The sequence below is a fragment of the Salmo salar genome, chromosome ssa07 (assembly GCF_905237065.1).
Source record: "Salmo salar chromosome ssa07, Ssal_v3.1, whole genome shotgun sequence".
In the NCBI taxonomy this organism is placed as follows: Eukaryota; Metazoa; Chordata; class Actinopteri; order Salmoniformes; family Salmonidae; genus Salmo; species Salmo salar.
In genome coordinates, this window is record NC_059448.1 from 41,027,087 (window position 1) to 41,039,798 (window position 12,712).

The 12,712-nt window shown below is 42.8% G+C and overlaps 1 pseudogene across 1 annotated transcript in view; it reads left to right on the plus strand.

Moving 5' to 3' along the window:
- Positions 1 to 12,712, plus strand: part of LOC106609183 (dynein axonemal intermediate chain 7-like) — a 14,204-nt pseudogene continuing 1,492 nt past the window's right edge. Inside the window, exons 1-11 of the transcript XR_006770640.1 lie at positions 1 to 681; positions 915 to 1,198; positions 1,396 to 1,533; positions 1,787 to 1,931; positions 2,047 to 2,155; positions 2,332 to 2,624; positions 2,722 to 2,847; positions 3,132 to 3,295; positions 4,122 to 4,305; positions 12,073 to 12,286; positions 12,475 to 12,632. The product of XR_006770640.1 is annotated as a dynein axonemal intermediate chain 7-like (transcript). The remainder of the gene's footprint in view (positions 682 to 914; positions 1,199 to 1,395; positions 1,534 to 1,786; positions 1,932 to 2,046; positions 2,156 to 2,331; positions 2,625 to 2,721; positions 2,848 to 3,131; positions 3,296 to 4,121; positions 4,306 to 12,072; positions 12,287 to 12,474; positions 12,633 to 12,712) is intronic.

Consider the following 12,712-nt stretch of genomic DNA (forward strand, 5'->3'; position numbering starts at 1 on the left):
TCTGGTTAGGTTGTTAAGATATTAAGTAGCTAGATACAGCTAGTTGCTTAAGTACTTGCTCTGGCAAGTAACAAATTGGCTACATAGCTAAACCAGAGTTAGCTAAGTAATCTAGCTAACGCTAGCTATCTTGCAAGCAAGTCACAGCTTTCTCATTACTGCAAGTGCTACTGCAATTATGATGCTGCTGCAAGTCTGTGTTTTTGTCTTTTTGCTTCTTTCAGCCTTATCTTGCTACAGCTAAATACTATATCCCCTAACTTTCTATTCTGTATGTTCTCTCCTTGTTAGCCACCAAGGATGCAAATGTAACTCTGTTAACTACTGTTATGAACAGCATAATATTGATTCATGAGAGATATAACAAGCTAGACCTAGTAGATATAGCTAGCTAGCTAAATTGAATATAATATCATGTTCTCAATTTCCCCCCAGCATCTCAGAGTCTAAGTTCTTCAGATAGCTATGTTCTTTACCTTCACACTCACTTTTGTAATGCCCACAACTTGCAAGAATTCAGTAGTTTGCAAATGTGTCTATGATCACAATTGATTACATTTGTTCATTAAGTTGAATTGTTGATTTGGTTCAAGTTTGCCCAAAAGAAAGGAGGCAAGCTCAGATAGGCTGAAAAGGACCAACTTCAGAAAGAGGAGGATGAGAGAAGACAAAAGGAAGAGGGTAATGGTCATTTCTCATTATCATTCAATCCATAACAAAACCTCTGTCATATGCTAATGGTTGTCTGTCTGTGTGTGCATTTGTACCATTTGATCTGTGTTATTGAACTGCCATTTGTATTATGAGATGCTTCAATAGTATGCACAGTGATACATCAGTAATAGATACACTCATGGGGCAATAGCATGTACTGTATGTTTGATGCATGACTCCTTTCCCCCTCTGCTCTGTAGGGGCTCGACTCCTGGCTGAGAAAGAGGAGCAAGAGAGGCTGGAGCTAAAAGTATTACCATCACTGACCTTTATCGTTCATGGTTATCAGTGTGTTTGTGTACAGAGAGGGCTCTTGAAGTTAAACCTGTTCATAATGTCCTAATGAAAAAGAGTGATCATTGCTGGCTTTCTGTGACAGCACAAAGTTCGCAGAGAGGACGACCTGAATCAAGTGCGTCATCTACTGGAAGAGAACCAGATTGCAGTCACCAAGTGGGTGACTGACTCCAGAGCAAAAGCCAAGGTGTGTGATTGTTCTAAGCTCTAACTCTGGCCTGACTTTTGTGTAGTTACTGAAGATATTAGCCATGCTAGTCCTGTTATGGTTTTACCAGACACCGTGTCCAAGAGACTACCATAATGGCAGGCCTTGGTAGACGTAGATAAATAAATCAGATGAGCCCTATTTGACATAGTTAACACTGCTTGTTTTCTCCCCAGTGAGACAGGTACATGCGTTGTGACGGGAGTCCAGACCCGTCAGTCCAGCAGGCGATCAACACCTTCATCAACATGTGGTGGGAGGACCCAGAAGTCCAGATCAAACCGGTTCTAAAGGAGTGTGCCCTGGCTCTACGGGTAGGTTTGCTATTAAACACCAGGGTCACATTATGGAGACATGAAACAGGAGAAGGGGGTTCTACCGATTCTGTATGTGTCTGATAAGAACGCTCAATTCAGTTTTGCATTTGAAAACACTTGTTCCTGTTTAAGCCCACTTAAAGTGACTCTGTCAAGAGCACTTCTATTTGAGACCGGTATTGATCTGTATAAGGATTCTACCAAATGAATGATGAACATAAACACGGCTGCACTTTATCTCCGCCTGCAGCTGCTAGAGGAGCTGGAGGGTATGCTGGAGGGTATGCTGAGGGACCAGCCTGAACCAGCTGATGCCCTGAGGTACCAGGAGACCCAGCTCTCCATCGACTCTCATTCAATACAAACATGACCACAGCACTGAGGAGATACTCAAGGTAGGGTTACTGATGATGTTTAAGACATGCAGAAAACATGTCTGCCAGTTTGTTTTGGAAAGTAAGATGAGCATGTTTTGCTGATGTCTGTTTGTGTGTTTCTCTCTGGCCACAGTGCTCACTCGGACGTTGAGACGGGGAACATGCAGACAGTGGTCCAGGATGACAACATCACACTGTGTCTGTGGGCCAACCTTAACAAGAACCCAAGGCACGTCACAGACGTATGTCTGATTTTCACTCTATTCACTTCACACAAATAGAGAATTTCTAACTAGTCTCCTTGCTAACAGTCTGTTTCTACTCAAACCCATTCTTATGGATGTGTTGGATAAAGTGAAAACAGAACAATTGAGTATTTTCAATTTGTGACAGTGTTTCTCTCTTTGTGGCTCTTCAGGTTTAAAGGGTTCCAGTTCGAGGAGGTGGGGCTGGGCTTTAAGCTGCCCAAACAGCTGGCTGTCAGTGATATCGCTGTGAGAATCCTCCACACCCACCACAACCACTTGTCTCACCTGGCCAACCTGAAAAGCCAGACCCCCAGCAGGATGTCTCTGGGCCTGGGGGCCAGTGAGGAGCCCCCTTCTGGAGGGAGCGACCCCCGCGGGGGGAGACGGTGACAGGAGAGGGAGCACACAGCAGGGAGGTGCAGAGGAAGAGGTGCAGTCTGTCAGAGGGTCCAAAGGCAGGAAGGTAAGCTGGAAACAAAAGTCATAGGATTAATGGAAAGGTGTTTAAAAGTGACATAGGCTAACGTCTGTGTGTGTGCGTGTGCATGTGTTTGTGTCAGAGTGCGGTGAGTGTGATGTCTATGGAGGAGGAGGAGAGGAGGCGTGGTCAGAAGCAGCTGGAGGATGTGCAACAGAAGCTGGAGGAGAAAGGGAGTCAGATACCATGCTAGTCGGACATGACTCAGGTGAGAGACTACAACTGGCTCAGAGGACAAAGTAGGCAAATAACATTCCCATTATATATTTCACTGTTCTGTTTGGATTATTTTTACTGTCATGTTTAGGGTTGCAACATTCCTGGAATCTGGGAGTTCTCCAAACAAGATTTCTGGCAAAAATGGAATTTTAGGAATGTTACCAGAATTTTGCAACCCTAGCCATGTTACTATAAACACTGCTTGAGAATTAACCAGCCCCTTTCATTCAATATTGTGATTCCCATGTTCACCTGTACGTGTGTCCTGTCCAGGTGAGGGAGACTCCTCCCCTACCCCGATGGACCCAGTGATTGACAGCTATGAGGGTCAGGTGGTTGACCTGCAGCAGTACACACCCCTGGGAGGAGTCTTCTACTGCGATGTGTTCCGTCTGCCGCCACAGTCCCAACAACTCAACGGATGGGAGATGAGAGAGGTGAACCAGAACCACCAAGTACAGCACCTATGCTGAACAAAAATATAAAAGCAACATGTAAAGTGTTGGTCCCATGTTTCATGAGCTGAAATAAAAGATCCCAGAAATGTTCCATACGCACAAAGATTATTTCTTTCAAATGTTTTGCACAAATTTGTTTACATCCCTGTTAGTGAGCATTTCTCCTTTGCCAAGATAATCCATCCACCTGACAGATGTGGCATATCAAGAAGCTGAATAAACAGCATGATCATTACACAGGTGCACTTTGTGCTGGGGATAATAAAAGGCCACTCTAAAATGTGCAGTTTTGTCACACAACACAATGCCACAGATGTCTCAAGTTGAGGGAGCATGCAATTGGCATTGACTACAGGAATGTCCACCAGAGCTGTTGGCAGAGAATTGAATGTTAATTTCTTTACCATAAGCCGCATCCAACGTTGTTTTAGGGAATTTGCCAGTACGTCCAACCGGCCTCACAACCGCAGACCAATCATTCAATTGACTGATTTCCTTATGAAAGACCAATCATTCAATTGACTGATTTCCTTATGAACTGTAACTCACTGAACTCGTTGAAATTGTATATTTATGTTCAGAAAGTGCCCTTTCTGACAGCAGTTTCCCTTCCTACCGCTCAGTGTAATGTACTCCATGTACTTTCACTGGGCACCCCTTCTGTGGGTTACTGAATGTGTAAACTACTCTTTGCAGTTGTTATGATGCATTAATCAAGGGGACTAGATAACCTTGAGGAAATTAAGAACCACTTCTGCCTTTAATTCTCTAAGTTAAAATAAGTGTCTCTCGCCCCAACCCCCAGCTGTTGGACACAGGGTTGCAGCCGTTCCCCTACCCCACGGAGCAGTCCCAGATCCAGGGCTCTGCCTCCATGAAGCTGGAGGACAGTGGGGTCCTGACCTGTCCCCCTGTAGGGGTCACAGTCACCCTGCCTGACTCTGTCCTGTTCCTGGAGGACCCACAGGTTGCCCACTGGGACCCTGAAGGTGAGAGACACCTGGAGGAGAACTGGACGGGCCCCACATTGACTGGGACTGATAGTGATACTGTTAAAAACATGTATTTAACATATCCCAGGATCTGAATGTAGTTCCTACCTTGTGGGGGGCACTCTACACAAAAAGTACAGAACTTTCAGATATACATTTTTTTATTTGTTTTATTTCACCTTTATTTAACCAGGTGGGCAAGTTGAGAACAAGTTCTCATTTACAATTGCGACCTGGCCAAGATAAAGCAAAGCAGTTCGACACATACAACAACACAGAGTTATACATGGAGTAAAACAAACATAGTCAATAATACAGTAGAAAAATAAGACTATATACAATGTGAGCAAATGAGGTGAGATAAGGGAGGTAAAGGCAAAAAAGGCCATGGTGGCAAAGTAAATACAATATAGCAAGTAAAACACTGGAATGGTAGATTTGTAGTGGAAGAAAGTGCAAAGTAGAAATAGAAATAATGGGGTGCAAAGGAGCAAAATAAATAAATACAGTAGGGGAAGAGGTAGTTGTTTGGGCTAAATTATAGATGGGCTATGTACAGGTGCAGAAATCTGTGAGCTGCTCTGACAGCTGGTGCTTAAAGCTAGTGAGGGAGATAAGTGTTTCCAGTTTCAGAGATTTTTGTAGTTCATTCCAGTTATTGGCAGCAGAGAACTGGAAGGAGAGACGGCCAAAGAAGGAATTGGCTTTGGGGGTGACCAGAGAGATATACCTGCTGGAGCGCGTGCTACAGGTGGGTGCTGCTATGGTGACCAGTGAGCGGAGATAAGGGGGGACTTTACCTAGCAGGGTCTTGTAGATGACCTGGAGCCAGTGGGTTTGGCGACGAGTATGAAGCGAGGGCCAGCCAACGAGAGCGTACAGGTCGTAGTGGTGGGTAGTATTTGGTGACAAAACGGATGGCACTGTGATAGACTGCATCCAGTTTATTGAGTAGGGTATTGGAGGCTATTTTGTAAATGACATCGCCGAAGTCGAGGATCTGTAGGATGGTCAGTTTTACGAGGGTATGTTTGGCAGCATGAGTGAAGGATGCTTTGTTGCGAAATAGGAAGCCAATTCTAGATTTAACTTTGGATTGGAGATGTTTGATGTGAGTCTGGAAGGAGAGTTTACAGTCTAACCAGACACCTAGGTATTTGTAGTTATCCACATATTCTAAGTCAGAACAATCCAGAGTAGTGATGCTGGACGGGCGGGCCGGTGCAGGCAGCGATCGGTTGAAGAGTATGCATTTAGTTTTACTTGTATTTAAGAGCAGTTGGAGGCCACGGAAGGAGAGTTGTATGGCATTGAAGCTCGTCTGGAGGGTTGTTAACACAGTGTCCAATGCAGGGCCAGAAGTATACAGAATGGTGTCGTCTGCGTAGAGGTGGATCAGAGACTCACCAGCTGCAAGAGCGACATCATTGATGAGAATGATGAGAAAATAGTTGGCCCAAGAATTGAACCCTGTGGCACCCCCATAGAGATTGCCAGAGGCCCGGACAACAGGCCATCTGATTTGACACATTGAACTCTATCAGAGAAGTAGTTGGTGAACCAGGCGAGGCAATCATTTGAGAAACCAAGGCTAATGAGTCTGCCAATGAGGATGTGGTGATTGACAGAGTCGAACACCTTGGCCAGGTCAATGAATTGTTTCTTATCGATGGCGGTTACGATATCGTTTAGGACCTTGAGCGTGGCTGAGGTGCACCCATGACCAGCTCTGAAACCAGATTGCATAGCGGAGAAGGTGCGGTGGGATTTGAAATGGTCGGTAATCTGTTTGTTGACTTGGCTTTCGAAGACCTTAGAAAGGCAGGGTAGGATAGATATATGTCTGTAGCAGTTTGGGTCAATAGTGTGTCCCCCTTTGAAGAGGGGGATGACTGCAGCTGCTTTCCAATCTTTGGGAATCTCAGACGACATGAAAGAGAGGTTGAACAGGCTAGTAATAGGGGTTGCAACAATTTCGGCAGATCATTTTAGAAAGAAATGGTCCAGATTGTCTAGCCCGGCTGATTTGTAGGGGTCCAGATTTTGCAGCTCTTTCAGAACATCCGCTGACTGGATTTGGGAGAAGGAGAAATGGGGAAGGCTTGGGCGAGTAGCTGTGGGGGGTGCAGTGCTGTTGACCACGGTAGGGGTAGCCTACCGTGGTTGGTTGAAAGCATGGCCAGCCGTAGAAAAATGCTTATTGAAATTCTCAATTATAGTGGATTTATCGGTGGTGACAGAGTTTCCTATCCTCAGTGCAGTGGGCAGCTGGGAGGAGGTGTTCTTATTCTCCATGGACTTTACAGTGTCCTTGAACTTTTTTGAGTTTGTGTTGCAGGAAGCAAATTTCTGCTTGAAAAGGCTAGCCTTGGCTTTTCTAACTGCCTGTGTATATTGGTTTCTAACTTCCCTGAAAAGTTGCATATCATGGGGGCTGTTCGATGCTAACGCAGAACGCCACAGGAGGTTTTTGTGTTGGTTAAGGGCAGTCAGGTCTGGAGAGAACCAAGGGCTATATCTGTTCCTGGTTCTAAATTTCTTGAATGGTGCATGCTTATTTAAGATGGTGAGGAAGGCGTTTTTAAAAAGTAACCAGGCATCCTCTACTGACGGGATGAGGTCAATATCCTTCCAGGATACCCGGACCAGGTCGACTAGAAAGGCTTGCTCGCTGAAGTGTTTCAGGGAGCGTTTGACAGTGATGAGTGGAGGTCGTTTGACCGCTGACCCAATACGGATGCAGGCAATGAGGCAGTGATCGCTGAGATCTTGGTTGAAAACAGCAGAGGTGTATTTAGAGGGCAAGTTGGTTAGGATGATATCTATGAGGGCGCCCGTGTTTACGGCTTAGGGGTGGTACCTGGTAGGTTCATTGATAATTTGTGTGAGATTGAGGGCATCAAGCTTAGATTGTAGGATGGCTGGGGTGTTAAGCATGTCCCAGTTTAGGTCACCTAGCAGCTCGAGCTCTGAAGATAGATGGGGGGCAATCAGTAAACATATGGTTTTCCAGAGCACAGCTGGGGGCAGAGGGTGGTCTATAGCAGGCGGCAACGGTGAGAGACTTGTTTTTAGAGAGGTGGATTTTTAAAAGTAGAAGTTAAAATTGTTTGGGTACAGACCTGGATAGTAGGACAGAACTCTGCAGGCTATCTCTGCAGTAGATTGCAACACCGCCCACTTTGGCCGTTCTATCTTGTCTGAAAATGTTGTAGTTAGGGATGAAGATTTCAGAGTTTTTGTTGGTCTTCCTAAGCCAGGATTCAGACATGGCTAGGACATCCGGGTTGGCAGAGTGTGCTAAAGCAGTGAATAAAACAAACTTAGGGAGGAGGCTTCTAATGTTAACATGCATGAAACCAAGGCTATTACGGTTACAGAAGTCATCAAAAGAGAGCGCCTGGGGAATAGGAGTGGAGCTAGGCACTGCAGGGCCTGGATTCACCTCTACACCACCAGAGGAACAGAGGAGGAGTAGGATAAGGGTAAGGCTAAAAGCTATGAGAATTGGTCGTCTATGACGTCCGGAATAGAGAGTAAAAGGAGCAGGTTTCTGGGGGCGATAAAATAGCTTCAAGGTATAATGTACAGACAAAGGTATGTTAGGATGTGAATACAGTGGAGGTAAACCTAGGCACTGAGTGATGTTGAGAGAGATATTGTCTCTAGAAACATCATTGAAACGTCATCATTGAAACATCATTGAAATGAGTGGAGTTGACATGATTCCCTATTCTACATTATTGAGAGCCATGATGTCTAAAATTATATGTCAATCAATAGGTCAGAATAATCTAGAGGCGAAAGAAACGCACACCTTTTTAGGCGAGGTGCTGGCTAGCAGAGTGGAACAGTTGAAAAAATAAAGGAGAGCTGCACACCCTAGGAGCTCAGATGCAAAGTCCAATGTTTCGACAGACAAGCTGTCTTCATCAGGGTACAAGGATCAAAAGACACACAGGTGTCTGTAATCATGGATGGGTGTGGCCTGATATCATTGGTTAATTCTCATATTAAAATAGCATACAAAAAACATAAATGGATAGTGTACGATCATAGATACAATTTGGCTACATAAGTCTACAAACATTTACAACAGCAAAATCACAATAATGAATGGCTTCAGATCAAAGTCTACGTTGAGACCGAAGGGAGCAAGGGTCTTTAAATTAAAGATCCAGGCAGCCTCTCGTTTTAACAATAAATTATCGCGGTCAGGCCTTTCCTAGGGAGGGTGACATGTTCGATGCCAATATAACGTAGAGACGAAATTAAGTGGTTTGCTTCCAAAAAGTGGGCCGCAACTGGGTACGTCGAGTTTTTGCACCTAATGGTGCTACGAAATTCATACTTTTAATTCGCGCTTTGTTTGACCTACATCATTTTTACCACAGGGACAAGTTATAAGATAAATAACTGCCTTAGTGGAGCACGTGATAACACCTTTGATTGGGATCTGTTTCCCTGTTTGGGGGTGTATAAAGAATCTACATTTATAAGTGCCATTGCATTGAGCACAGCCATTACACTTGTAGTTTCCATCCAGTAGGGGCGCAAATAGACGTTGTGCAGGGATATCTTGGGGTGGTAAATCAGAGTTTATAAAAACCTAAAAATAATTTGAAGCTATCCTCGGTTATTAGGTCTGAGTAGTCAAGTATGTCTAATACTAGTCTGATATTGTTAGAAATATATCTGTTCCTCATAAAACGAGACTGTGTTTCATCAATGATTGCATCCAGGACTTCTTTAATTATTTTTGCAAGTAGTAAGGCTAATATCTTATAGTCATTATTAAGAACACAAATTGGACGCCAGTTATCGATGAGCAGCACTTCTTTTTTAGGCTTAGTGTTATTAACCCCCGACTCATTGTCGGAGGGAGAACATTGTTTTTAATACTCTCTAAAAAGACTTCAAATAGGAAGGGAGCTACTTGTTCAGAAAATAATTTGTAAAATTCTGATGTAATTCCATCAACACCTGGTGATTTATTGTTCTTTAGATGTTTGATAGACTATAATCTCTTCAACTTTGATGGGTTCATCACACTGTTAGATTCTATATCACTGATAGAGTGAACATTATTCAGTGAGTCAAAAAACATACCCATGGATTCTTGACAGTACGTAGAGCTATACAGTTTTCTGTAAAAACTGCTACAGTATTTAGCGATTCATTTTTGGTCATCTGTAATAACACCAATGTTTAACTTATGGATAGTGTTATTTGTAGAGTGAAATTTCTCAAGTCTAAAGAAAGAATTTTACATTTAGATTTTTTTATTTTTATAAAGCATTTGACACAGTATTCCTCTTCCACTCTCTTGAGAGACTTGGCTTTGGGGATTTCTTCTGTAAGGCTATTAAGACTCTATAGAAATGGTAACAGCTCTATCAAATTGAAATATGGCACCTCACCTAGATCTGAGTTAAAAAGAGGACTTAGGCAAGGTTGTCCTATCTCTCCGTACCTGTTTTTATTAATCACCCAACTTCTTACAAATTCTTTAATAGTCCTGTACAAGGTATTTCCATAACTGGTAAAGAAATTATTATAAGCCAGCTGGCTGACGATACTACACTTTTTCTGAAAGATGCTAACCAAATTCCCATATTGATCAATGTTATACAATCCTTTTCCAAAGCGTCTGGTCTATATCTTAACATTAATAAATGTGAACTCATGGCTGTCAAAGATTGTGTGACACCTTCATATTATGGTATTCCAGTAAAAGAATAACTTACAGTCTAGAGGCTTACTCAATTTTAACCCTCTTATTAAAAAACCCCAGAAGAAGCTAAATCAATGGCTACAGAGGGACTTATCTTTAAAAGGAAGAGACCTTCAGCCTTGGTTATTAGGAATCTCTAGACTAACATAAGGCGCTCTATCTTTATATCTTGACGGTAAAATAAGCAAGGAGATAGACCAGATGCTTTTCAACTTTCTGTGGAGAAACCGTACCCCTTACATTAGGACAACTGTTGTAATGAACACTTATGAGAATGGTGGGCTGAATTTTCTGGACTTTACTACCTTAAATAATACTTAAGATCAATTGGATAAAACAATTCCTAAGACCCACTTCTATGTGGAATTTTATTCCTCATGTCTTAACTTCATGTTGGTTTTCAATTATAATATTGACAAAGTTCCAGTGAACCTGCTGATGAAAAGCAGAAAGTTTTTCTTGTCATGGTCCTTAATATATAAACATAATTTTTCTCCACAGAGATATTATATATGGAATAATCGGGATATATTGTATAAAAATACTCATTTGTTTTTAGAATATTGGTTCCGAAATAATATCCTATTGGTGAGCCAACTGGTAAATGCAGAGGGTATTTTACTTAGTTATAAGGAATTCTTTACTTTACAAGGTCCCAGTAACACCTAAAGATTATGCAATTGTTTTAGATGCCATTACCTCAGATGTTGCTTTATTATTCAGGAACGTGTCAAGACATTTACATTTTTTTTACATTTTAGCAGACGCTCTTATCCAGAGCAACTTACAGTAGTGAATGCATACATTTCATACATTTTTTTTTCTCCGCACTGGCCCACCATGGGAATCAAACTCACAACCCTGGCGTTGCAAACACCATGCTCTACCAACTGAGCCAAAGGGAAGACCTGACCCTCAGAGCCCATCTTCTGTTCACCCTGTTGACTCATCAGGTAGGAAAGATTTGTTTCTCTTTTGGTCCATTCAACAACAGAGCGATAAGAAACTTGTTTCAGCAGGATGTTGTATCTATACCTTATGTCATGCCTTATTGGAATGGATTTATTGATAATATCTGTTAGAAAAAAGTTTGGATGTTGCCACACACATACCTACTTGTTAACAAAATTAAGGAAGTTTCCTTTAAAATGATTCATAAATATTATCCTGTCAACCACTATATGAAGAAGTTTAAGGAAAACATCAACTCAAATTGCTCCTTTTGTAATGACCACCCAGAGACAGTGTTGCATCTTTTTTTGGCATTGTATTCATGTAAGGAATCTGTGGCAAGACATCAGTAGATTTATAATTGAACACATTTATGAAAATCTTACACTATTGTGGAGAGATGTACTGCTTGGATTCTTTACCTATGATAGAAATAAGCTGAAACATTATGTCATTCATTTAATTTGGCCAAATTTCATATTCACAAATGTAAATTTACAAACAAAAACACCACATTTTCTTACCATACAAAAATAACTTGAACTAACTGGTCCTTGTGTAATGTGATATTGTACCCCCTAGCCCAATTGTCTACCCCTTTATTAAGCAAGGAGACATGGGCAGGGTTCAATATCTTGCTTGATAAATTAAAAGACACACAGTCCCGTGGGTTCTGGGACCGTGTGAACGGTCCCCTCTGGTAGTCGTTTCTTCTTACCCCGTCGGGTGCGACATCTTGTTGGTGCGCGTGCCTACGGCCACCTCCGCCCTTCCATCGGCCCAGTCACTCGTTGGATTAAAAAAAAAATGGCACTAGAAGTGGATGAGGCGCTGGTTATAGAGCGTTGGTCAGACTGGGGTGGATAGAAGTAAGCGGCATCCCTCCTGCGTCTGTCATGGAGAGGAGGAGCAGGACCTTTTGTCAGGGTTTCTCCAGAAGTAGACTTTGTCCTCGGCCTCGTCTTTTTTGTCTTGGTTGAATTTAAGTTCCTTTATTTCTGTAGACAACTTGTCCTGGAGCACTTGGTTAGTTTATCAGTTCATTGAATATGCCATCATCATGCAGAGCTGTGCGTTAGTTCAGCACTGGAAGACAGACTGCATCAGTGAGACGTACGACAAGGCAGAGCGGAAGATCTCGTTCAAGATGGATTCGTTCTACAGGACTCGTATGCCAACATGCCGTTCCACAGCTGGGAGCTCAGACCACTGGGCCAGGTCTCTGCCCTGCTCACCATCACGGCAAGAACTCACAATCTGTCATGCTCCGTCTCCTCCATAAACTCAGGGTGCGTCTCAGTCTAAAATGGCTTACTTTATTCATGAACATTCCTCAGTGATTCATATCAGGGGAAACAGTATTGTGGAAATCGAGCCAATGTTTTCAGTGGTAATGAAGGAAACAAGGCTATTATTGTATCTAGGCATTGCCCAAATCCATGACATAACACATCCAGACTCCTTGCTCCGCTCTCTGACAGGGCAGCAAGTTTATGCTCCAGTCAGACCAGGAGAGAGGACTGAACCACATCCTGGGCCAGTGGATGAGTCCTTCTGGACTGCAGAAAGCCATGGTCAGCGCCGGGGTCACATCTTCGTCAACCAATACTCTGACAAATGTGTCAGCGTAAATGCAAAGGTGAGTGCCATCAACCTGCATACTGTGGATTAGATGATGAATGTTACACAAAGCAATGTGGGCACACAATTCATGTTGCT